Source organism: Bos indicus x Bos taurus, chromosome 13 (assembly GCF_003369695.1).
Source record: "Bos indicus x Bos taurus breed Angus x Brahman F1 hybrid chromosome 13, Bos_hybrid_MaternalHap_v2.0, whole genome shotgun sequence".
NCBI lineage: Eukaryota > Metazoa > Chordata > Mammalia > Artiodactyla > Bovidae > Bos > Bos indicus x Bos taurus.
Genome location: NC_040088.1, coordinates 40,902,287 through 40,927,885, shown reverse-complemented (window position 1 = coordinate 40,927,885; position 25,599 = coordinate 40,902,287). Strand labels below are relative to the sequence as shown.

General features: G+C 45.7%; 1 protein-coding gene and 1 non-coding gene across 3 annotated transcripts in view; both read left to right on the top strand.

The window, feature by feature from the left end:
- The window catches only part of SYNDIG1 (synapse differentiation inducing 1), a 102,930-nt gene that overhangs the window by 20,073 nt on the left and 57,258 nt on the right, over window positions 1–25,599 (top strand). The gene's annotated exons all lie outside the window — the stretch shown is intronic.
- On the top strand, window positions 7,577–7,649 carry TRNAG-CCC. The gene has a single exon. It is a non-coding gene; the product is annotated as a tRNA-Gly (tRNA).

Sequence of the window (25,599 nt, the reverse complement as noted above, 5' to 3'; positions counted from 1 at the left end):
ATTCAAGCAAATTCTCAGGTGTGAATGATCATGGACATGAAGCAGGCACGTGGGACAGTGTGGGCTGGAAGCTTCCAGAAAGACCACTTCTCTATCCTGTGGACCACTGAGCGTTTTTATGGGCCAGGCTATGATGTGAGCGACCAGAGAGTGAGGCTGGCGTCAGCCACTAGGCGGCGTGGGGCTGGATAAGCAGTGTAGACTGTGGAAGAAGTCTGCAGGTTCACATGACAGGTAGACAGGCCACTGTTGTTCAGTTGCAAAGTTGCGTCTGACCCTTTGTGACCCCATGGACTGCAGCACGCCAGGCTTCCCTGTCCTTCACTATCAACCAGAGTTTGCTCAGTCTCACGTCAGTGATGCCATCCAACCGTCTCGTCCTCTGTTGCCCCCTTCTCCTCCTGTCCTCAATCTTTGCCAACATCAGGGTCTTTTCCAGTGAGTCAGCTCTTCACATCATGTGGCCAAAGTATTGGAGCTTCAGCTTCAGGATCAGTCCTTCCAATTAGTATTCAAGGTTGATTGCCCTTAGGATAGACTAGTTTGATCTCCTTGCAGTCCAAGGGACTTGAAAGAGTCTTCTCCAGCACCACAGACAGGCCATTGGAATGGTATCTATATAGTGGCCATGGATGGTATCTGTAAGAAAATGACTTTGGAGCTGAGAGCCTAAGGACAAGAAGGATCTGGCCAAAACCAGACATGTGTCGAGGGTGTTGGCACAGCAGATGAGACCGAGCAGACCTCACAGAGCTAGCCTCACTGATGAAGAGGTGGGATCACATGGCATCTCCAGGCGGAGGGGCCAGACCCAGGTTGTGTTCTGAGTCCATCAAGACCCTCATGGGCGGTTGGAGCAGGAGAAAGAGGCTCTGGTTCCTGAGTGGTCCAACTCTGACCATGAAGGGGAAGCAGGTGGGTGGGGCAGGGCCAAGGATGCCTGGTTGGGATTGGGCTGCCGGTGTCACACAGGAAGAGGCAAGTGAAGGATGGCTCAGGTCTGGGACCACGAGACTTGGATGTCTATGAGACTTGGATGCCCTCGAGGCTGGGCTCCTGTCCTGTTTGCTCACTGCCCCATGTCCAGGGCCCGAAATTCAGAGGGTGTTCTGTGCTGTGCGGAGGTGGGGGAGGAATACAGGGAAGGCGGGCTGATCCCCTGAATTACCAGGGGGTACCCAGCTGGCTGCCAGCTCAGAAGGGACATGTTGCCTGCCAGTGTGGACACCACCAGCACCACCAGGCTCAGAGGAGGGTACTGAGCCCAAGGACTGGCTGAGCCTTCCCCCGGAGGAGAGGGAAGAAAGGAAAGATGAAGGAAGGAGCTAGAGTTCTCCTGGCTTGTAGAGTCTGAATCCTGGAGACCCAGGATCAGCCCAGGAAACAGAAATCAGGAGCCACAGAGTCCTCAGGCTCCGCCCTTCGAGATCTCAGGCCACAGGGGCCCAGGCTGGGGGCTCAATCACCCCCTTCATTTACTGAGTATTGGGGTCAGGGAGGCTGGAGAGGAACAGAGGCTTCTCCAAGAAGGTGAGGGAATTGTGCGTGTGAGTGTGGTTTGTGATGGTGCATCAGAGATCACACTGTGGGGTTGGGGTGTGAGGTGATCAGACAGTAAGAGATGTCCGGTCCCTGGGTTGGAGTTCAGCGCTGGGGGCGGTGATGGAGGCCTGATGCTCTGGAGGGAGAATTCAGAGAGGGGAGGGAACCCCTTGAGAAGCCAGGAAGCTGGGTGAACCCTGAAACCACAGAACAGTGACATAAGGGGTAATTGGTGGCAGGTGTGACATCGCCCACTTGTGAGTGTTCCTGCAGGTGGGATGAGGGAGCGGGCAGGGAAGGGGCTGCCAGGACCGGCCACAGGGAGGACCCGGGGCTCCAGTGTGGTCACTGTTCCCTCTGCTGTGCAGAAGCCCAGAGTGATTGCCCAGCGGAGCCCCTGCATGCTGGGGAAGGGACCCTGAGAGGGCACCACATGGTTCTGGCTCTCAGGAACCCCTAGGGTGGGAGGCACTTGGCAGCCCTCCTCCTCCTCCAAGGTGGACCCCCAGATGCCCTCTATCGCACAGGTGGGTGTGAGGTCCCTCCCAGCACTCAGAGTGTCTCTGTAGGTGCCCCTGCTAGGAATGATTTATACTGCTCAATTCAAGGTCCCAGAAATGCCAGTTCTCATTTGTTACATAGCATCGGTCAGTTAGAAAGAATTTCTATTTATCGGGACAGTCACTCTTGTACCTACTATGATTGTGGTCATTGACACTGTACTTATTACACTTACCCTGAATAAGGTAAGGCAAGGATCTGGCCTGGCAAAGAACACATGTATCCGAGTTCCACTAAGACGGGATGTGCCAGCTCAACTCTATGACCTGAGGCCAGGGAGAGCAGGTCTCTCTAAGCTACTTCAGGTGACAGGCCTGCCCTCCATGGGCAGGAAGCATCTTTCACACCCACCTGCCTGCTGCCCCACCTTACTGGAGGTCAGGTACATGACCACCCTTTGGGGGTACCCTCTACATTGCTGCCTTTTGGGGAGATACAAACATTCATCCTTTGTTGCCCTCACCCCACTTATGTCTTGAGCTTAATCCAGTGTATAATCTGAACCCATGTCATTCCATTCCCCTGGTTACCTGGTTTATGAGGGGTGATGGCAAGGAGGCTGGGGTGTCACCTGGGTTGGGACGGGAGGCAGCTTGTGTGAGACTCACCTCACTGACAATCCTAGCCTCCGACAGTGTTGGTTAGGTTGGAACAAACACGGTGAAGAACTTTCCTTTATAACAAACCAGTGGGGTTTTACTCAGACCTAAGGTCAAATCCTAAAACTTGGCCTTCACTTTCTTCAGACTTAAAATGGGAGCGATTCTGAGTAATCCCAAACTTTTGAGGGCATTGAACAAGATCACCTGGGGGAAGTATATGAACCCCTAGCCTAACAGTGACTCTCCGGTAGGTGGGATTGTTACTGTTTTGTGTCCGGTAGCCATCAGGCTGCCCTACATTGCAGGAGCAGCAGGAGAGGAACCCTATGTCTTGCATTTCTGTGTGCATTTTCGGGTAAGTTTGTCACTTTCCGCCCAAAACCCTGCTTCATGCTGACAGGGTTGCCCAGAATCTGCTGGCTGACCTGCGGGCCCTTCCGACCATGCAGTTTGCAGTCCGTGAACACAGAGTGTCTCTGTCTTTACTTAGTTCTGTAATTGCTTTAATGGTGTCTCGAGAGTTTTGGGTGAACACATTTCAGCTTCTTTTGTTAAATGTATTTTATCCTTGATTCTCAAAGCATGGTGTTGTGTGTGATGGTATGAGGGTAGGCTTCCAACAGACCTGGGTGTAAGCTCTGCCCCTGTTCCTGACCAGCAGCTTGAGACAGCTTCTCTCACATCTTCTTCCTCCTCCATAAAGTGAGAGTCAGGTCCATTAGTAGTGGGGTCAGCAAGGTGATGACCCAGAGTAATGAACGCGAGAGTGCTCAGCACCGAACAAGTAAATTCTAGCTGTATCCTTCCTTTACTGAGTGTGCAGTAAAAATTATGATTTTTTTCCTACGTATGACATCTTGCCCCCATACGCTAAATTAAAAGCCCCAACAGAGTCAAAGAAAAAAAACATCTACTTGTACTTTAGATATTTTAAAACATTCTTTCATTTTTTCTTTTGAGTGATAAAGTTTTTATCTATTTCTAAGATTTGGTTTCTCTTTATCTCCCACTCCTGAAAAATCCCTTTGAGTTTTTTTTTTAATTTTATTTTTGCCCTTGATCCAGCTTTTATGGGCTGATTAAAGAATTTTCTCTCTTCCAAGTAGCACGAATACAACTTCCTCTGTTTACTACCTCAGTGCTGGCTCACGTGTTCTCAGAAGCGTGGAATTTTTACAGGACGTAAAATCCAGGGCAACACTCACATCCAGGCCCCGCAGGGCACTGTGTTTCCCACATGGCTTCACCGTCTGACTCTGTGAGGCGCTTGGTTAAGCACGGCCTTAAAGATGCTGACACAGATCAGCGTGTCTATCTAACATCAGCGCTGCCCGGGGAGGAGTGCAGGACAGCGGCTTGGAAGCCACTGCTGGGGGAGATCCATTTCCCACAAAGCAGAATAAGCCACGCACAGTGGGGACCTGTGTTCAGGACCCCAGGGAGGCCCACGGGAACGTTTTTTAATTAGTGGAGAAAATTGAAAGCAGAAGCAGATGGCTTACCAACTCTACCATACAAACACTAAAAACACGGGGAAAAAATGAGATTTCCTCAAGCTAGCAAGCATCTGGAATAATCTGGCACAGCTTTTAAGAAAAGAAATATATCTAGGTCTCCTGATCTAGGTACTGAGGGTATTTGCATATTTCATATATTTAAGTATGTTATTTATTTTATACTTTAAATAGTCATATCTATGCTTTGCTTTGGATATAGTTTTATAGATAATATACTAAAACTCTTGAACATTCCTACTTAATGGTGGTACAGGCTGAGTGTTTGTATCCCTCCCAAAATTCATGTTCGAAGCCTCTACTTCAGATGTGATAATATTGGTGGGTGGGGCCTTGGGGAGGTAATCAGGGAGGGATGAGGTCTTCCCCAGTTGGGTCAGTGGGTAAAGAATCCACCTGCAATGCAGGATTGCCAAGTTGCTTCAGTCGTGTCCAACTCTGCAATCCCATGGACTATAGCCTGCCAGGCTCCTCTGTCCATGGGATTCTCCAGGGAAGAATACTGGGGTGGGTTACCATTACCCTCCTCCAGGGAAATCTTCCAGACCCAGGGATCAAACCCAGGTCTCTTATGTCTCCTGCATTGGCAGGCAGGTTCTTTACCAGTAATGCCACCTGGGAGGCCCTCATGATGGGATTAGAGGCCTTAAAAGAAGAGGAGGAAGCAGGTCTCACCCTCTGTAGTACAGGCACCCAGGAAAAGACACGGGGAGGAAGAAGCCATGGCAGACAAGGAAGAGACCCTCGCTGGAAACCCACCACACTGGCCCCTTGATCTCAGATTCCAGCCTCCAGAACTGTGAGAGGATGCATGTCAGTCATGTAGGCCGCCCGTCTCTGGTGCTTTAATGGCAGTTCAGCTGACTTTGTACCGCCCTTGACACCAGCCCTGGGTGACAGCTAAGATATCATCCAGCCTTCGTATTTGTTCCAGGCCCCAAACAAGTCTGTGCACAGCCCAGCCGGGTCCATGTCTGTGTCCAGCTGCCTTCCTGACATGGTATCTGCATGGAGAAGAGGATGAAGACAGGCTCTGAGGCCACATAGGCCATTTACAGGATGTCCAGGACAGATAGGCTGTAAGGAGCTTGCCCACTTCATCCCCCTGTTACCACCCACCACACTTCGGCTGTACCCATAGAGGTAAAGAAGACGACCACTCGAAGTCTCATCCAGGAGTCTCGTGTGCAGGTGCCTTTGAACCTTCAACTCTGGGAGTCCAGGCTCCTTAGAGCAAACACCTGCCACTTCCTAACTGTCCAGCAATAGAAGCCCTCAGCCTGCAGGCTCACAGGGCCAGGGAGCAAGGGCTGGAAGTGACCCTTGACCAGTGGTGGACCAGGGTCAGTGTGCAGAGGCCCCTTAGGTGGGATAACTCCACCTGCAGGTTTTGTACAATCCCTGGACTCCCTGGTGAGATGGGGTCCAGCTATCAGCGGCAGGAACAGTTTAACAATGCACACCTTCTTGCCCTCAGCCTTGCTCCCCTCTACCTGCTCCACATTTCTGGAACCTCCTCCCTGATAAACCCTTTACACGCCAGTCCTTGTTTCCAGCCTGCCCAGCAGACTTGGGCATCACTGTGGATGTGGAGTTATAGCCCTACTAAGATGGTGGTCCTGCCAAGATTGTGCTTCTCTGCTGCTCAGGAGGTAAGCTCTGTCCCGGGCCAGTGAGGGCAGGGCTGGTGTGTCACTGGAAGGCAGTGAGCCTTGGGAAGCAGCCTTGCTTGTGCACGGTGTTGTTGCTCTGATTCACAGAGCATCACAGCCTCTCAGGATGAATCATCTCCCGGGCACAGACGGGAGTGGATCTGGAGGAGACAGAACCTCTCCAAATCCCCACAAAGGAGCCTTCTCCTGCAGAGCCAACATGACTGTGAAACAACTATTCCCTGTCCTCTGCAGGCATTTCAGTGACTTTTAAGGGAAAGCATCAATCCATGGATGGCCCAGCCAGAATCCCTTAAGAACATGTAACTTGCATTTCCGGATCAAAACCACATCCCTACGTGCAGGACCATTTGTCCTCAGGTTAGGAAAGCATGAAGGCCTGCCAGGCTGTCCTCAACCATCCAAGGTGACAAAAACCAAAGGTCATAGAAGAAAGAAGAGAATGCCAGCAACCGTGTTGCAAAGCATCAGCTTCCAACATGTCTGGAAAGCACCTCGGAGAGTTTTATCTGTATCTGTGTTTATTCCGCTTTCAATTCTGACTAGTTAAGGTCATCTCTGGATATTAACTCTGACAGATCCACTCTGCACTGATTCAGAAGTCATGACATTGAGCATGACACCCTGTGCTCCAAGTTACCCATGGAGGTAAAGAAGACTACCACTTGAAGTCTCGTCCAGGATCCATCCTTTGCCCCAGATTCATAGCCGGGGTCCCAGAAGCTCTGTGGCCTTGAAGCAAAGCTGGTCCGTGAAACACCCTCATCCCTCCTCTGAGTTGCTCCTCCCTGTGGGCCATGGAGTGGGGCTGGCTTTCCTGCTGCTGATGGCCAGGAATCTACCAGATGGGTCATGCATGTTATCAATCACCTGGGCATGACAAGGATGCTTGGCAGTTAACAAGACTGGTTAACCAACCATCCAGCTAATCCATAGGTGATACTAATGGGTAAAGAGAAAAGATTAGGAGAAAAAATGAGACAGAACCTGGAGAGAGGTCAACGCCCCACATCCTATCATGGTATCCAAAGTGACCGAGAGCTCACAGCCACAGTGCAAAGGAGGGAGACACTGTGAGCAGCATGACTCACAGTGTCCAAGTGGTAAAAATAGCCTGGACTCATGCGAGAATCATCTATTTCTGCTCCTGAGTTGAGATGCAAAGTTGTCCTGGAAGCAACATCACAGTGCGATGCACAGCATCTCCCGAACACCCCGGGTGCCTCCCCACCCCTCTCCCAGGCCCCCTGCCCTACTCCACCCTGCCCACAGCTCACAGCCTCATCACTCAAGTCTGCCTCCCACCCTCAGGTAGAGCGTGGGTTTCACAAGAATGGGGCTTCCTCACTCGGCCCCCCATGTGGCCTTCAGCACCAAGGACAGCGTCTGCCGCTGTTACTGACTGACTGGATTGAAGAACTCCCCTTCCATCAGGTATGACCTTGCAAAGAAGATCCCAGGGTCTATCTGGAGCACTGTTCCCACAAACCCAGGAAGCCCCAAGCAGGACGGTCAACTGACCATGGTCCCTCATAAGAGCCCTGGCCTGAAGGGGCCATTTAGGCATAACTAGAGAGAAGAGTCTGGGTCTCTTGAAGGCACATATGGGCTTAAAAACAAAGGCCAGAAATGAAGGAAAGAAAACCCCCTAAGAAGAGAAAGGGATAAAACAGACTACCGGACTTCCCTGATGGTCCAGTGGCTAAGACTCTGCACTCCCAATGCAGGGGGCCTGGGTTCAATCCCTGGTCAGGAAACCAGATCCCACATGCCACAACTAAAGAACTCAAGTGCCTCAATGAACATCAAAGATCCCAGATCCCACATATTGCAGCTAAGACTCGGCAGAGCCAAATCGATAAATATTTTTAAAATAAATAAATCTACCTTTTGGGGAAATTAAAAAACAACAACAACAGACTAAGGAAATGGGAAGGAGGTTAAGGGTTGACTCAATATTAACAGTGGGGAAATGGAAAGTTAGAACCAGGGGTGATATTTAACTATCAGATAACTTAAAGCTCCAAGAAGGAAAAAAAAGGCAATGAGTTTAAAAAAAATTGAAAATAGATGTGAAAACAAGCAAATAAAAAAAAATACAGGCACAAAACTAAGAGGAAAGCCAAAAGTTAAAGATTAAAATTTTAAATAAAAACAAATGAGCAAACATATGCTAAAGCAAGAATAGAAATTGAAAGCTAAATAGATACAGTTCTTCAAAACAATAAAAAATTTTTTAAAAGGACATGATTTTTCCAGCTCCCAACCCCTCCTCCCCGCACTCTGGAATGATTGTGAGAATTGAAGGGAAAAGAAAATAGAGGTAGAAATAAGGAACCTACAGATTAACTAAAGAGTACTGCTACCAGGCCAATAAGAAATAAAAACACAATTGCCAGGACACCGGGGCCTACAACAGAATGCATTCATTGTGATTTAAGAAAGTAACACAGCATAAAAAGACCATAAATAAAATATATGAAGGACAGCACAGCCTTGAGGAGTAAATCTCTCTCTGGAGTGAATATCAGTTTACTGTAAGATGTCACTGGGTCCCTGTAATTTTTGCAGAAACCCCTGGCACAGACAGCAGTCACTCAGAATTTATGACCCACTGGGCTGCAGGCAGGTTGTACTCAGTCCCAGAGGGACTCAGGGATTCAGCGAGTGCACGTGGGTGCACACACACAGACACACGCAACTTCAGCTCGTTGTCATTTTAAAGTAAATCTGGGTCTCTGGATTCTTGTGAACTGTTTATTCTTTTTTTTCTGCCCTCAACTTATTTAGAAGGTATACTTTTTATTCACATTGCTAGATGTGATTCTTAAAATGTTATGTGTACTCCTTAATTAGTGCTGCCATCATCCTGCTCCTTAATGATGTAAGTGAAAGTGAAGTGGCTCAGTTGTGTCTGACTCTTTTCGACCCCATGGACTGTAGCATCCGTCCATGGCTTCTCTGTCCATGGGATTTTCAAGACAAGAGTACTGGAGTGGGTTGCCATTTCCTTCTCCAGGGGATCTTCCCAACCCAGGGATCGAACCCGGGTCTCCCGCATTGTAGGCAGATGCTCTTACCGTCTGAGCCACCAGGGAAGTCCTTAATGATGTAAGGATCGTAGAATTCTCCTCCCATCTTGTGTGATTGTTCAGAATTTCTGTTCCCTCTCACTCCTCTCAGAATTCGTCATTACTGCCGCATGGTTGCGGTCATCTTCTGTAGTCAATGCTTATTAACGATTGACCACATTTCTCCCTTCCTTACACCTTCATTTCATTTCTTCATTCTGTGATCAGTTTTCTTTGGCTGGAGGACATGCTGCAGTAGCCCTTTCAGTGAGGGTCTGTTGGTGGTTCTCAGTGTTTGGCCAAATGGAGTATGTTCTCATTTGTGAAGAATAGTTTAGGTATTGAGTTCTAGGTCCAGTGTGTTTTCTCACTTTCTCTGACATCTTGTTGATTTTTTTTTTTTTTTTTTTTTTTTATGATTTCTATGACTGTTGGTGAGACATCTCCTCTTGGTTTGCCTTTTTCTTGGAGACAGTCTATACATTTTCCTCTGGTTAGGATCATCTTTCTGTGTAGTTTTTCTCTAAGATGTATAGGTGTGGAATCACCTGTATTATATGCTTCTTTCACTAGTTCTGTGAAAGTGAAAGTCACTCAGTCATGTCCGACCCTTGTGACCCCATGGACTGTACCCCTCCAGGCTCCTCTTGTCCATGGGATTCTCCAGGCAAGAACACTGGAGTGGGTTGCCATTTCCTTCTCCACCACTAGTTTTGAGAAAATCTCAAATCTCCTTAGACGTTGCCTCTTCCTTTCTCAGTGTTCCCTCATGCTGGAACCCCACCCTCTCCCTGCAGCGTTTCTATCAGTTGATTAAAGGACATTCTCATTTTATCTTCCTGCCTTCTCCTTGTGCCTCCCGTTTCCCACTGTATGCTGACTGCAGGCAGTGTCAGCACCGCCATGCTCCTGTGCTTTAATTCTCTCATCAGATACATTCAATTTGCTCATTAACTCATCTGTCTTATTTTAAACTCAGTGCATATTTTTACTTTAGGAAATTCCAATTTGCCTCATCTCTTTTGAAAGTGTGCTTCCCCCTTCATGATTTATTAATGCTTCCTCCTTGCATGCCTTGAACATCTTGAAAGAGACTTACCAAATCACTTCTTACTGTTCCTAAGTTCTTGGGAGGCAGCTCTGTCCACTGACATAGACACATGGTGGGTGGTTTCTTGGTAAATTGTAAATGTTTATACTGTGATCCTTCTCTGTGGAACTCTGAAAATTCTAGCTGAGAATTTCCTGATGGGAAGGTGTGTCTGGTGGGTGCCCCAGGGATCCCTGACTTGAGACCATGTTGTTTTTTTAATGTGAATCTCTCAACTTGAGAGATTTCCTGACCACATGCATATTAACATCTCAGACCTCAGTTCCACATGACATGAAATTTCCGGCAGAAAACATGCCCCAGTCTCAGGCCCAGAGGGTCACCCCCATTGTCCCCTTCCCTGTGCCAATGAACAGTGATTTTAGGCAACACTTTCACCGGACAAGTCATCCTTTGAGAGTCCCATCTTAATGAGGGGCATCCGTTCCTACTCCTCCTGGAGGGACCACTACAACCCAAGCCTCGTTTACTGAGACTGACCTCTCCACAGGGAGGCAGTAGCCTCAGCTCGGGTGTCAGGCTCTATATTTCGTGTCTGTCTTTAACATCTCTGCCCCGGAATGTTCCCCTTGCTCTCTCGTGCGCTCAGCTCTGCCTTTGGCAGCATCTGCTGCTACGCAACCTGGTCAGAGGCTCTATCACAGGAGGTTACACGTCGCATGCATGGTCTGTCTCAAAGCAGATTTCTCCCAAGAAAAACAGTGATCTGGTGACACCAGGACTGAAATAGGCAGAAACAGGGTGGGGCAAGTGCCCTGGGTTCAGCCTCTGGTTTATCACTCGGAATACATCCTGGTCTCCGTGCTGGCGTCTGTGATCCAGCCTCTTGTGGTACCTGTTTTTCTAACTTTGAGGCTTACTATGTCCAGGCCCACTAGCTAAGGCCAGAAGGAGCACAGCCTGGGATCAAATTAAATTGGCCATATTCAGCCACTGCCGCAAGTCAAGGGGGCTGCATAGACTGGTGGCGGCACCCTCAGAGGAGGAGGGTCCTGAGAACTGGGGTCGGTGCTCAGTGATTCTCAGGAGCAATTGGGGAGGGGGCAGCAATGGGTGTGACTTTGCAGAGAAGCTCGGACTGTAATCTGTGTCCAGGCAGCCAGGTTGGGTGGTGGGAGAGGGCGTCACTCAGAAGCAAAGCTTGAGGCAGGTTTTTGGTTTTTTTTAGATTACATTATTATATTTTTATTGAAGTATAATTGCTTTGCAATGTTTTGTTAGTTTCAGCTGTACAATGAAGTGAATCAGCTGTGTGTATATATACATCACCTCCCTCTTGGACCTCCCCCCAACGCCACCCTATCCCACCCCTCTAGGTCACAGAGCACTGAGCTGAGCTCCCTGTGCTATATAGCAGCTTCCCATGAGCTATACATCTTACACATGGCAGTGTATATACGTCGATCTTTTTAAAATTTATTTAACTGGAGGATATACAATATTGTGATGGTTTTTGCCATACATCAACGTGAGTCAGCCATAGGCACACCTGTGTCCCCTCTCTCTGAACTACCCACCACACCTCCCTCCTCACCCCATCCCTCCAGGTTGTCAGAAGAGCTCAGGTTCCCTGCATCATACATCAAACTCCCACGGCTGTGTTTTACATATGATAATGTATATTGTTCAATGTTGTGTCTGCAGTGGATTTCTCATGCAGAAACAAGAATTTTTGCAGGATTTCTCCCTGTCCTGGTAGAAACATTGTTACCACCAGCAGGGCTGGTTTTTCCTTTTCTCCCTTCCTGGGACTTAGCTAGCCTTTCAGGGAAATGTTTTCAACAAAGAGAAACTCCTTGTTCTGAAGGAAAGCCCGGCTCTTCTGAATTCCTGGCCCTGACTGTGTCCCTGCCTCTCGTTCTTGCTACGTTCTGTGTGTGACCCACTGGGAGCTCTGCATCTTCACTCCGTAAAGTCTCAGCCATCGAACTTTGAAGAATTCCCCTGGGAAATAGCTGGTTCTGCTCTGCTGAAAGCTAATGAGATTGACGAAGCAGCAGGTGACCTGCGATGAGGATGTCCCCCCCGCCGCCAGCCTCCTAAGGTCTTCACCTTCTGCCATTGGTCCAGACCGGTCCGTTACTCCAGTTGTGTTTGCCAGGTCTGTGAAGACGCCAGACTGGCAGAGAGGCTGAAAATATACGGCAGGGAAAAACCTGAGACGTCGCCTGGGAAGGCTGGGCTGAAAGATGGCTCTCTATCTCTAAGGCATACTCTGGCAGGTGCACGTCAGCTACAGATGAGCTGGTCAGTGCTTCCCCCATGAAGGTCTAAGGTACCTGAATGTTTACTGTGTCCATTAATTAGAAGGTGGGCCAGAGACGCAGCATGAGATGGTGCTTCCGTTTCTGAATCTTTGTAATAAAGTGTGTTTCTGGGTTGAAGAAGCCCTTCCTTATGAGGAAAATGTGAGGGAATATCACTTTTAGTTTTTAGGCTCTTAGTGTACTTTAGCAAATCTGAGGTTTAGGAAAACCTCGTTGTACGGGAAAAAGCAAACCCCATCTGTTTTCGTGGGTCCCTAAGATCGTATGCTGTCCTATAGGTGTCTTTTAGTAGCCAGTTTATGGTGTGAAGGAGGAGCTGGCCGTGTTCTCCTTCTGGATTTATTTCTGCGAACTTGGGAAGGTAAGAAGCATGTCATCGTTGCAGCCTTCTTTTTACCCTTTTCCGTGAAATGGATCCTAGCAACAGCCAATCCACAGCCCACTTCAGTGCGTCTTTTCTGTGGATATGGATGGGCTGCTGTGCTGCTGCTTTGATCCTTTGGTAATTTTATTCCTCGTCAAACTCTGGTCTGCTGGGTGCATGGTCGAGTTCTCTCTCCCTCTGTCTGTCTCCCCTGTGTACACGCTCTTACACACCCCTGCCACCCCTCAAAGCACAAGGTGTAACTCCTGCAGGTGACGCCCATTTATTAACTGGCCAAGGTGGAAGGATTTTCTGGGAAGATGTTGCAGTTTGAGGTTCTGTTTAATATTTTATTTCTTCAGTTCTAGCATGCACAGTCTTCACACTTCAATGTTTTTCTGAAATTCTGAAATAGGGATGTGTTTTACAATCCATGGCTACTGAGATTTGCTGAGTTATGACAAGGATCTTCCCTGAGCATATCTTTATGTATGTGGGCAAATTTAAGTGAATATTGACCTCATTAAATAATAATAAAATAATTTAGGGTTTAAAATATATGTACTTCATATAACTATATGTTTTTAAAATAATATTTTGTATATATTATATATACACTTTAAAATAATGCAATCATAATACTAAATTGGGAGGTCATAATCAGAATTAACATGTTCTAGAATTCTTGTACTTTCCAGAAAATGATAAAAGAAATAATTTATTTTAAACTCAAATAACTTTAAATATACCATATCTTATTGGTTAGGACACCAAAGTCACTGCTTCTTGTTTTGAAGAAAGCAATTTTTTAAAGTTTTTTTTAATCTTCATTTATTTATTTGGGTGCACCAGATCTTCGTTGTAGCACACGGACTCTCTAGTTATGGCCTGCAGGCTCAGCAGTGGGAGGCGCGCGAGACCACGGATGTCAGTGGACTCGTGGACTCTGCGGTGCCCAGACTCAGTAGCTGCAGGACGGGGCCTCTCTAGTTGTGGTGCACAGGCTTAGCTGCTCCACAGCTTGTGGGATCTTCGTTCCCCGACCAGAGATTGAACCCATGTGCCCCTTGCTGCAAGGGGCATTGGATGACCTAACCACTGGATGACGAGGGAAGTCCCCAAAGTCATTTTTTTTAATATGGTAAAATGCACATTACTTAAGATTTACCATTTTGACCATTTTTAGATATGCAGCTTCGTAATGTTAAGTATTTTCACACTGTTGCATAATCATCACCTCATCCATCTGCAGAACTTTCTCATCATCCCAAATTGAACTTATATTTATTAAATAATCATTCCTCATCCTTCTCCCCTAGCCCTTGGTAACCACCACCCTACTTTCTGTCTCAACGAGTTTGACCAAAAGGTATCTAATAAAAGTGGAATCATATGGTATTTGTCCTTTGGTGTCTGGCTTATTTCACTGGGCATGATATTCTGAGGTCTCCTCTGTGTTATTAGAATTTCCTTCCTTTTGAAAGCTGAATAATATTCCACTGAATGAATGTAAAACATTTTGCTGATCCTTCATCTATTGATGGGCGCGTGGGTTGCTTCCCCTTCGTGCCTGTTGTGAATAATGCTCTTATGAACACAGTGTACAGATACCTCCTAGAGACCCTGCTCTCAGTTCTTCTGGGTAAATCCCACAAGTGGAACTGCTGGATCATCTGCTAGTTCTAGGTTTAATTTCTGAGGAACCACCAAACTGTTTTCCACAGTGGCTACACAATTGTACACTGCCAGTACTCACGTACAAGGGTTCCAATTCCTCCACAATAAGTGACTTGAAAATTATTTTTGTGGTTGTTTTGACTTGGATAACAAAGATACAGCAAGATATTAAGTAGTAGACAAAGATAGCGGTGAAAAATTCAGACCTCTCACCTTGAGTCCTAATGTATCAGCCATATCCCCAACCTGCTCTCCAGAGGCCACCTGTTCCTCTCGACAGCCAGCACCACGCCTGGACTGCTGGGTGCATCTAGTTTTTTCTTATTCCATTGGCTTTATATTCTGTCCAGTAAACCCCTTGTTTTGAAAGGGGAGAGTTTCACTTACTTATGGCTAGAATGTAGATCACTAGAATTACTGCCCATCTCCTTCCCCCAAGCTTTCTGGTGTATAATTTTGAGTCCTTCCATCCATCACTATTGTATCTGTAAAAGGACTTGATTAAACCCCCATCTCCCATCTTCCTACCAGGCAAGAGAAGGCTGTGGGCAATGCGCTTGCCCACTCCTCCTCCCTCATACCATGTGCCTTCCCATGAGCTCAGCTGTGTCCTGACTTTACACCAGAATGAATGAGTCTCACTTAATGGCTGTGAGTCAGACCCTGAAATCAGGCTTCCTGGATGTGATTCTGGCTCTGCTCCTAGGTGATGGCAGGAAGCAAGGTACTCATCCTCTTGGTCCTTGTCAGTGGAACGAAGATAATGGTAATACCTACCTCAAAAGGGTTATTTTGAAAATTAAACAGGATAATCCAGAGGACGACAGAGGATGAGATGGCTGGATGGCATCACTGACTCAATGGACATGGGTTTGGGTGAACTCTGGGAGTTGGTGATGGACAGGGAGGCCTGGCGTGCTGCAGTTCATGCTGTCGCAAAGAGTTGGACACGACTGAGTGACTGAGCTGACTGACTGACTGATCCTTATAAATACCTTAGCACAATGCCTGGTGTTTAGGAAATGCCCAGCACTTCTTGGCCAAAATGATGATGGTGATACTGCTGATGACAACTTTGTCAGGACTGGTAACCTTTAAAATCTGTTTTTTAATTATGTAGATTCCAAATGTGGAATTATAAAAGCTATCATCATAATTCTTTAAACATCGTTGACTGTAAACCCAAGGTGTAGTGATAAAATACTGTTTCCTTTACACTAGTTGCCAGTATCAGACCCCATGTACTGAGAGAAGAAATATTCTTAGTGTCCAGGTCAAACAGGATCTGCCTTTTTATATTCCATAGCTGCTTAAAATAATGGGAAGTTGAGGGGGAGTGGATTTTTGTATTTAGACTCACGGAACTCCGGCAGTCTTTCTGGCTGTGCGTTTCTCCTGGAGTTTCTGAATGACCTTCTTTTAACATTGAGGGAAGAAACCTGTGCCTTCTTCCAGCATCACTGACACCTTCCAGTGCTCTGTTCTCTTTCCTGTTGTTGACGGAAACAATACAACGAACACAACTTGCCTTTGTGAAGCCCACAGATGTTTGTTATAAATTGGACAGATTGCTGCAGGCCAGCTGCTAGACAGGGATTTCTTTTTCTCATTTCTGGATAGTCACTGTTTCTTTTATCTCTGATTACCCGCTTCTTTGGTTTTCCACTGTCTGTTTTTTTTTTTTTTTTTCTGGAGTAAATTTGTGAGCTACTTATTTAGAGCAGGTGTGAGTGAGATAAATTTTCTGAGTGCTGAAAATATTTACTGTTGTTGTTTGGCTTCCTTTTTATTTTTGCTCACTGAGTGATCGCTTGTGAGGTGCATAACTCAAAGTTTGTCTCCCAGCTTTGAAGGCACGACCCCACTGTTCAGTGTGTGCTGTATTAATGGAAAGTCAGATGTCAGCTTGTGTGCCTGTCTCCCCGGCCGCCACTCACCTCCTCTCAGATTCCAAGCTGGGGCCATCTCGTCCCTTCCAGTACTTTCCTTCTTTAGGAAAGAAGAGGAAATTTTGCTGTGGCTTTTCATCCTTTCAGTATTTGCTACTATTTTCTCTCCTACTACTATCCTCCTACTAGGATAGATTCTTCCAGGCACTTGTATGGTACTTCCAGGCCTTACTAAGGCCTTTCTTTTTTTTAATTAAATTTTTATTGGAGTGTAGTTAGTTTACAATGTTGCGTTAGTTTCTGCTGCATGGCAAAATTAGTCAGTTGTACATACACGTGTATCCTTTTTTAGATTCTGTTCCCATGTAGGTCATTACAGAGTATGGACTAGAGTTCCTTGTGCTGTAACAGCAGGTCCATATCAGTTATCTGTTCTGTATATGTGTGTGCATATGTCAATTTCCCAGTTTATCCCTGCCTAGAAGATCTTTCTCATTCTTTCAGTAGTATTTTAATGAGGTTTTCAAGACACAGAAGACAATCAATGTGCCAAATCCTCCTCCCGGAGTCAGAAGCCCGGCTCCATCATAGCCTCTCATCCGGGCCACCAGAGGCTTGTTTTCCAAAGAACAGACTGGCTTTGCTGGTTCCCAGTGTCAAGTCTCTGCTTTCTGTTTCACTATTTTTGCTCTTATCTTTGTTTCTACCTGTCACATGTATCTTTTCCCTTCATTATTATTATTTTGGCTAATTTATCAATTTGGATGTTGATTCATTTATGTTCTAACCTTTATTGTCCTAATATGTGCATGTAAAGCTGTTTTGTCTAAGTACCTCTTCACCTGCACGCCTAGGTTTTGGTATGTAGTTTGCTTTAATACGTAGTTTTTTCAACAGGATTCAGTTCTAAATAATTTTATTCTTTGGTCCAATGATTATTAAGAAAGTGTTTGTTTTTTTCTTCACTTCTAACTGAGAGTGGCTTTTGCTAAATGTATTGATTTTTTTTTTTTTTTTTTTTTTTTGCTGCACTTAGTTACCTGACCCGGGCCCTGAGCAGTACAAACACAGAGTCCTAACCACTGGACCACCATGCGTGCTTGTCCAGCTCTTTGCAACCCCCATGGACTGTAGCCCACCAGGCTCCTCTGTCAATGGAATTTTCCAGGCAAGAATACTGGAGTGGGTTGCCATTTCCTCCTCCAGGGGAATTTTCCCGACCCAGAGATCAAACCCGCATCTCCTGTGTCTCCCACATTGGCAGGTGGATTCTTTGCCACCAAGCCACTTGGAAAGTTTCCTAAGTGTACTGACTTCTATATCAACTGTACTGTGGTTCCAAAACACAATCTGTAAGATACAAAATGATATGAGATGTGTTGTTGCTTCATGGCTTAGTACTTGATCCACTTTTGGAAGGGAGAGAGGAAGGGAACGGAGAGAGAGAAAGAAGGAAAGATTAGGAGAAACAGAGAAAAAGACAGCATACAAGTGCCTGGAAGAATCTATTCTATAATTGCTGGATGCAGAATTTTCTATGTGCTGGTTGCTTAAAATTGCTACTCTTGCTTTTTGAATATTCCACATCTTTCTTATTCTTGGTCTATTTATTTTTTAACATGGTTTAGAGAGTGTTTTCAAGTTTCTTGTTCTGCTGGTGAAGATATTCCATTATTCCTGTAATTCTACCAGTTTTGCTTTGAGACTGTGATATGAATTGATTGTGTGCCGGGAAGTCGAGCAATGAGCTGGGTGGATTGAACCCCCTACTATGTAGCATCTGTGTTACTAAGTGGTAGCTTTTTTACTCCTTGATGTCTACTTTGTTTTATTTATCTCTTTAAAGATTTTTTTGGACAGTGGACCATTTTTAAAGTCTTTATTGAATTTGCTACAATATTGCTTCTGTTTTACATTTTGGTTTTTTGGCCTTGAGGCATGTGAGATCTTGGCTCCCTGACTAGGGATAAACCTGTATCCTCTGCATTGAAAGGTGAAATCTTAGCCACTGAACCACCAGGGAAGCCCCTTCTACTTTGTTTTAGATTCATTAAGCTGTGCCAGCTTCATTTTCTGCCTAGGATTTTTCTTGTATACATGTTTTCCATTCTTCTGTTTTCAGAGCTTCCACTTCCTTATGCTTTAGGTATGTCTCTTATAAATAACATATGTCAGGATACTGTTTTAAACCCAGAGTGAAAATTAATTTTAACTAGCAATTTCAACTAATTAATGGCGATTGTGAGTGCCGATCTATTTTCACTTGTTACCTCAATTTTTATTTTTATTTTTGTCCTGCTCTATTTTTTTTTCAGCCTTACTCCCTTTTTCTCTCTCCTAATTTGAAATGTGTATAGTATTTTTATTCATTTGGTAGTTATCCTTGAAATTTACCCAGGCGTATTTAACCTAAGCCTAAAACTGAATAATTGAACACATTTCTAGAACACTGAAAAGATGCTAGTATCACCCACCTCCTGATTTACATACTATTGTTTTCCAGTGCTTAATTTTTTTAAATGAACCTCACAGTTGAGGGGCAGGGGTCATATAGCCTTGTTATTTGTTTGGATTCATGAACAAGGTGTTGGTTTCTCTGTTCACCAGTTCTTGCTCCCTAAGCTGCCCACCAGCATCGTTTCTCTTCCTCCTTTAGAATTGTGTTTGGCTCAAGTCTCTTCATTTCTTAATCTATCTTATTTCACTTTGTTCTTGAAAGACAATTTGCTTGCATTCAGAGTTGGCAACTAGAGATATGGATGGACCTAGAGACCGTCATACAGAGTGGAGTAAGTCAGAAAGAAAAGCAAATGCTGTACATTGATGCATATATGTGGAATATGAAAATAAAAAACTGGTGTAGACAATCTTATTTACAAAGCAGAGACACAGGTGTAGAGAACAAATGTATGGACACCAAGGGGGAGAGAGAGGTGGGGTGGATCGGGGGACCGGGATCGACATGTACACACTATTGATTGATACTGTGTTTAACGTAACTAATGTTTAACGTAACGTAACATAACCCACTGTACAGCTCGGGGAACTCTACTCAGTGCTCTGTGGTGATCTAAATAGGAAGAAAATCCAAAAAAAGGGGGAATATGTGCACACATATAAACAATTCACTTTGCCATGCAGTAGAAATGAAGGCAACACTGTAAAGCGACCGTACTCCAATAAAATTTTTTTAAAGACACACAGAAAAATTAAGTCGGCAGCTACTTTCTCTCGACACATTGTCATTCTGATGTTTGTTGCTGAGTAAATTATCTGCTTTTTTCCTCTGACTACTTATAAGGTCTCCATGAAGTTTAGTTCATCAGCTTGACTACAGCATGTCCGTGAGGCATTCCTGTGTTTATCTCTCCATTCTTTCTGGAACTCTTACTAGAAATGGGTTGAACCTTCTTATTCTGTACTCCACACTCTTAACCAACCTTTAATATTTTCTGTCTCTTTTTCTTTTAATAGTGCAGTCTGGATATTTTCCTCAAAAGTACCTTCTAGTTAATTTTTTTTCTTCAGCTGTGTCTATCTTGCTATTTTTAATTCTGTTGAGTTTTTCTAACAACTGAAATGTTTTCACTTTTTAAAACTCAAACTTTTTATTTTTTTCTGTTTATTTCTGATAGTCTCTTATTACTTGCTCATCTTTAAATATTTCTATTTCTTTTGTAAATATTTCACAAATTATTTCTATAAATATTTCCATAAATATTTTATAAACAATTGTTCTATATTCCTACTATCTAATATCTGAAATCCTTGATTGTCCAAAGCTATTTTTTTCTATTGGTTCTCACTCACAGGGACATGAAGTCTTTGTGTGGGAGGAACCTTAACTGTCAACTTATTGCTTGATCTTATTTTTTTTAATATTTGTATTTTCTGGCTGTGTCAGGCCTTAGTTGTGGCACACAGGATCTTTTTGCATCATGCAGGCTCTTCTGTTGCCAGGTGACGACTTAGTTGCCCCAGGAAAAGTGGAATCTTGGTTCCCTGACCAGGAATCAAACCTGTGTCCCCTGCACTGCGGGGCAGTTTCTTCACCACTGGACCACCAGAGAAGTCCCTGTTTGATACTTTGTTGTTGTTGTTTAGTCACTAAGCCGTGTCTGACTCTTTGCAACCCCATGGCCTGCAGCACACCAGGCTTCCCTGTCCTTCACCATCTCCCTGAGTTTGCTCAAACTCATGTCCATTGAGTCAGTGATGCCATCCGACCATCTCATCCTCTGTTGCCCCCTTATCCTCTTGCCCTCAGTCTTTCCCAGCATCAGGCCTTTTCCAATCCGTTGGCTTTTCACATCAGGTGGTCAAAGTATTCGAGCTTCAGCATCAGTCCTTCCAATGAATATTCTGGGTTGATTTCCTTGAGAATTGCCCAGTTTAATCGCCTTGCTGTCCAAGAGACTCTCAAGAGTCTTCTCCAGCACCACAGTTCAAAAGCATTAATTCTTCAATGCTCAAACTTCTTTATGGTCCAACTCTCTTATATGCTTAAATTAGGAGAGCTTTCCATCCCAGAGCTTTGATTCTAGTTCTGCCTGGAGCCAGGGGTCATCACTTACTTGACACTATGTCAGAATCTATAGAACAGTGAGTCTCAAAGTGTGGTCCATAGATCTGCATATCCATATCCCACTGGATAAGAAACTGCTGGGGGCCTGGGAATCTGTGCTTGGCGATGCTAGTCCTTACACTGAGGCCACTTCCATCGATTCTCAGCTGAGAATTAGGGGTCAGGGATCAACTTCACCATCTTATGTCTCTACCAAAGCTGTGTAACTCACCATCACTATTATGGTTGGCATCCTACATCAATGCAACTTGGCCCCTCCCAGTAGTTCTTCATGGAAAGGCAGTGGTCTTTGGTGATTTTCCTCCACAACCAGCATGTCTCCAGGTGTGTCCTAATCCTGGGTCTTATTTTGCAGTAAGAGAAACCATTGGAGCATGTCGTCAACTTTAAAGTCAGAAGGGATGGTCTATCTGTTGAGATTTTAATTTCACAAATTAGTTTTTTACTTTTAAGGTTCTAAGTCCTTCATTTTTAAATACAGTAAGCATGTTTGTCCTGTCCCTGTGTCTGACATGTGTGGCCGCAGTTCTGCAGTGTTCGCTCACCTCTGCTGAAAGTGAAAGTGAAAGTTACTCGGTCATGTCTGACTCTGCAACACCATGGACTATACAGTCCATGGAATTCTTCAGGCAAGAATACTGGAGTGGGTAGCCATTCCCTTCTCCAGGGGATCTTCCCAACTCAGGGATCAAACCCAGGTCTCCTTCATTGCAGGCTGATTCTTTACCAACTGAGCCACCCACCCCTGATGACTAGGGCTTGTTTCCTCAAGTGCTTAATCCCAGACTCGAGGTCCACAGCATGATCTGTGGACATTTTCTGAGATCTGTCTTTTTTAGCACATTCTTCCAGAGGGGATTTTCTTTTACTCCTGCCAAGAATCAGAGCAGAGGTGAGTGGGATTTCCCAGCCCTGGACACTCCAAACTGAGTGATCCAGGCACACGAAGGGTGAGGGCTTGGGGTCCAAGTTCAGGCTTGTGGCTGCAGGTTCTCTGAGTTGAAGTCACCCCAAGCTACAGGTCACTTGCAAGATCTAAGGGACAAGAATATTTACTTGCAAGACTGCTGTCTCTGTCACTCACTGGTGAGGAGGAGCTTGAGTCTGTGTCCTCACTCACAGCCCTCTCGAGGAACCCTTTGACCGCACAGGCGGCCTCCATACCTCTGAACCACAGAGTGGTGTGGGGTGAGGTGTCATTGCTATCGATGGTGGCGGTAGTGTCCACATGGCTTGTGCTGTTGGTGGTGGTGATGTTAGTGGTAGTGGTGGTGGTGGTATGGGAGGGATTATGGTCAGGAATCAGTCAGCTTTTCCTGTGAAGAGCAGATAAAAGCTATTTTAGGCTTTGCAGATCATATGGCCTCTTATTACAGGTGTTTAACTGCTCTTTTAGTGCAGAACAGTTAGAGGCATATGTGAATGAATGGATGTGGATGGGGTCCAATAAAACTGTATTTATGGATGCTGACAGGCTTCCCTGATGACTCAGGTGGTAAAGAATCTGCCTGCAGTGCAGGATATCTGGGTTCAATCCCTGGGTTGGGAAGATCCCCTGGAGAAGGAAATGGCTACCCACTCTAGAATACTTGCCTGGAGAATCTCATGGACAGAGGAGTTTTTAATTTCTCAGTTTTCATGCATCATGGAATATACTTCTTATCTTCAGTCATTTAAAGATGTATAAAATCTTTCTTGCTTGTGGGTTGAATTTGTCTGATGGGGTATAGTTTGCCAATTCCTGGTGATGATAGTGGTGGTGGTGTGATGATGATGGTGAAAATGGTGATGATGTGATGGTGGTGGTGGTGGTGATGGTGATGATGGTAATGATGGTGGAGATGGTGATTGTGGTGATGATGGTGATGATGGTGGAGATGGTGATTGTGGTGATGGTGATGATGGTGGAGATGGTGGAGATGGTGGTGGTGATGATGGTGATGATGGTGGAGATGGTGATTGTGGTGATGGTGATGATGGTGGAGATGGTGGAGATGGTGGTGGTGATGATGGTGATGATGGTGGAGATGGTGGAGATGGTGGTGGTGATGATGGTAATGATGGTGGAGATGGTGATTGTGGTGATGGTGATGATGGTGATGATGGTGGAGATGGTGGTGATGGTGATGATAGTGATGATGGTGGTGGAGATGGTGGTGGTGATGATGGTAATGATGGTGGAGATGGTGATTGTGGTGATGGTGATGATGGTGGAGATGGTGGTGATGGTGATGATGGTGGAGATGGTGGTGATGGTGATGATAGTGATGATGGTGGTGGAGATGGTGGTGGTGATGATGGTAATGATGGTGGAGATGGTGATTGTGGTGATGGTGATGATGGTGGAGATGGTGGAGATGGTGGTGATGGTGATGATGGTGGAGATGGTGGTGATGGTGATGATGGTGGAGATGGTGGTGGTGATGGTGATGATGGTAATGATGGTGGAGATGGTGGTGATGGTGATGATGGTGGAGATGGTGGTGGTGGTGATGATGGTGATGATGGTGGAGATGGTGGTGGTGGTGATTGTGGTGACGGTGGAGCTGGTGATGATAGTGGTAAGGGTGATGTTAATGATGGTAGTAATGGTGATGGTGGAGATGGTGGTGATTAAAAGCTAGAGGTGGTAAAGGTAGACATGATGGTACTATTGGAAAGGAAGACTCTTCCCACAACATCTTCCTTAAGACTGAGATAGAGACCCACAGAGCTAAAGGAAGTTAGCACAACTTTCACAGACAGCAGAGTCCTTGACACACAGGTTTACACACTTCCAATATCACAGCATTTCTTCTCCACAGTCTTGAATCAGGCTCAGATTCCTGTGCTCTTCCCAGAGGTGCTGTGACAGAGCCTGGCTCCCCACAGGAGTCTGAATCAGCTGTGTGAGCAGAAAGTCCCCAGCCACCCGAAGTGATGAGTTGGGTGATGCAGCATTTTGCAATTGTAATGTGCCATTTAAACGTTAAATAACAATAACCGATCTGGTTCTAATGCTTCATTAACTTTCTCCACTGCCAAATCACAGGCTTTTCTGTATGTTTATGCTAAAGGCAGATTTTAATTGTTTTAATGAGGATTTGCAAGCAGATCTCTTCTCTTGACACTTGGGCATATTGGTGAGAATGCATCTATTATTTACTTAGCAGGAGGGAAGTATTACTGTTGATACAAGAGGCGTCTGACAGAGTTGGGGTTTAGGGAAGACCCCGCACCTGGTGCCCTCCTAACACTTTGCTGATTGAGCCGTGTGAGGGCAGATTGTGTGAGGAGCAGTCCAGGCCTGTCACAGGGCCCAAGCGTCATGCTAAACGAATCTGCTAATTAGTTTTGTTTTCCCCATCGACTGCCTAGTTAGTTTGCTCTGTTCTCCTTTGATTCAAAGATGCTGCTCTAAAGGTAGTTTTACGTGTTAAATGTGACTCTTGCTGCACAAAATCTGGCACAGATAAGGGTCTTAATCAGCCACAGAGGCACAGATATCAAGTACTACTCTACAAAATTCCTTCCTCCCCCAGTAGACACACATTAACAGTGCAGATGCTTCTGTCTTCCAGGGGATGGGGGAGTGAGTGAGAGGAGGTGGGGAGATAGATTTTTTTTCAAAATCTAGAATTGTGTACAGGCTCAGAGAAAAGAACAACTCATAGGAAGACGGTTTAGTTCTTCACTTGCGTTTACTTCATTGCTCATACCTCTGGAAACTATTACACTTACAACTCTGGCTCCCAAAACTTTCTTTAGATTTTTTTTTTCTGAGTTACTTCCTCAGAGCAAAACATTTATGAAATATTGGAAACAAGGTTGAGAGAAACACAACCTGGAATACGTAATCCCAGTTTCTCCACAGAGAGGTCCATGTATGATTCTGCCATATTCATAATAAAGGGTCCTGGTGGTGCACGTGTGTGGTGGGGCCAGATGCAGACAGAGCTCAGCATCGCTCAGACCCTGTTTCTGGTGAGGGAGATGGAGGCTGGGCTCGCAGTCCCGGCCGCCTTGTTCTGAAACCCCTGCTGCGCTGGGGCTGGAGCTTTCTGTCCAATGAGGAGGCAGGCTCAGCCCGCGGTGTGCCCTCCGTCAGCAGGTCACATGGCCTGTCTGTCCACGGGCTTTCTTTGGTCCAGCTGAGATGGGGGAGACTCTGCCTCTGCTTTCCACACTCCTAGGGCATCTGTCACTCCATGTTCCGGGGCCGTACATGAAATGCCTTTCCTGCACTCCAGAGGCACAGACTGAGAGTTCATTTTGCTTTGTTCTGTTTTGAAGACATTTCCGTTCTGACTTGGTTTCCCCTGTGGTTCAAATGGTCAAGAATCTGCCTGCAGCGCATATAACCCAGGTTCGATCCCTGGGTCGGGAAGATCTGCTGGAGGAGGAAATGGCAAACCACTCCAGTATTCCTGCCTGGAAAACCCCATGGACAGAGGAACCTGGCGGGCTACAGTCCATGGGGTCACAAAGAGTCGGACACGACTAAGCAACTAACGCAGTCAACTCCATTCTGACTGCGCATTTGCCAGAAAAAGAAAGCTCTATTGTATTAACAACTCAAGAGGAGAGGTGCAGTCGTAATTAATCCAGTATTATATAGGATCTCAAGGAGAAAACCGCTCCCTCCAACAAAATGCCATGCAGCCACACAGAGGATGACCCCTCGGCCAGGAGGAACAAAGCGCTGACACGGACGCACCAGGCACCCTGAACACACGACACTCAGTGAGAGAAGCCCTGCGCAGA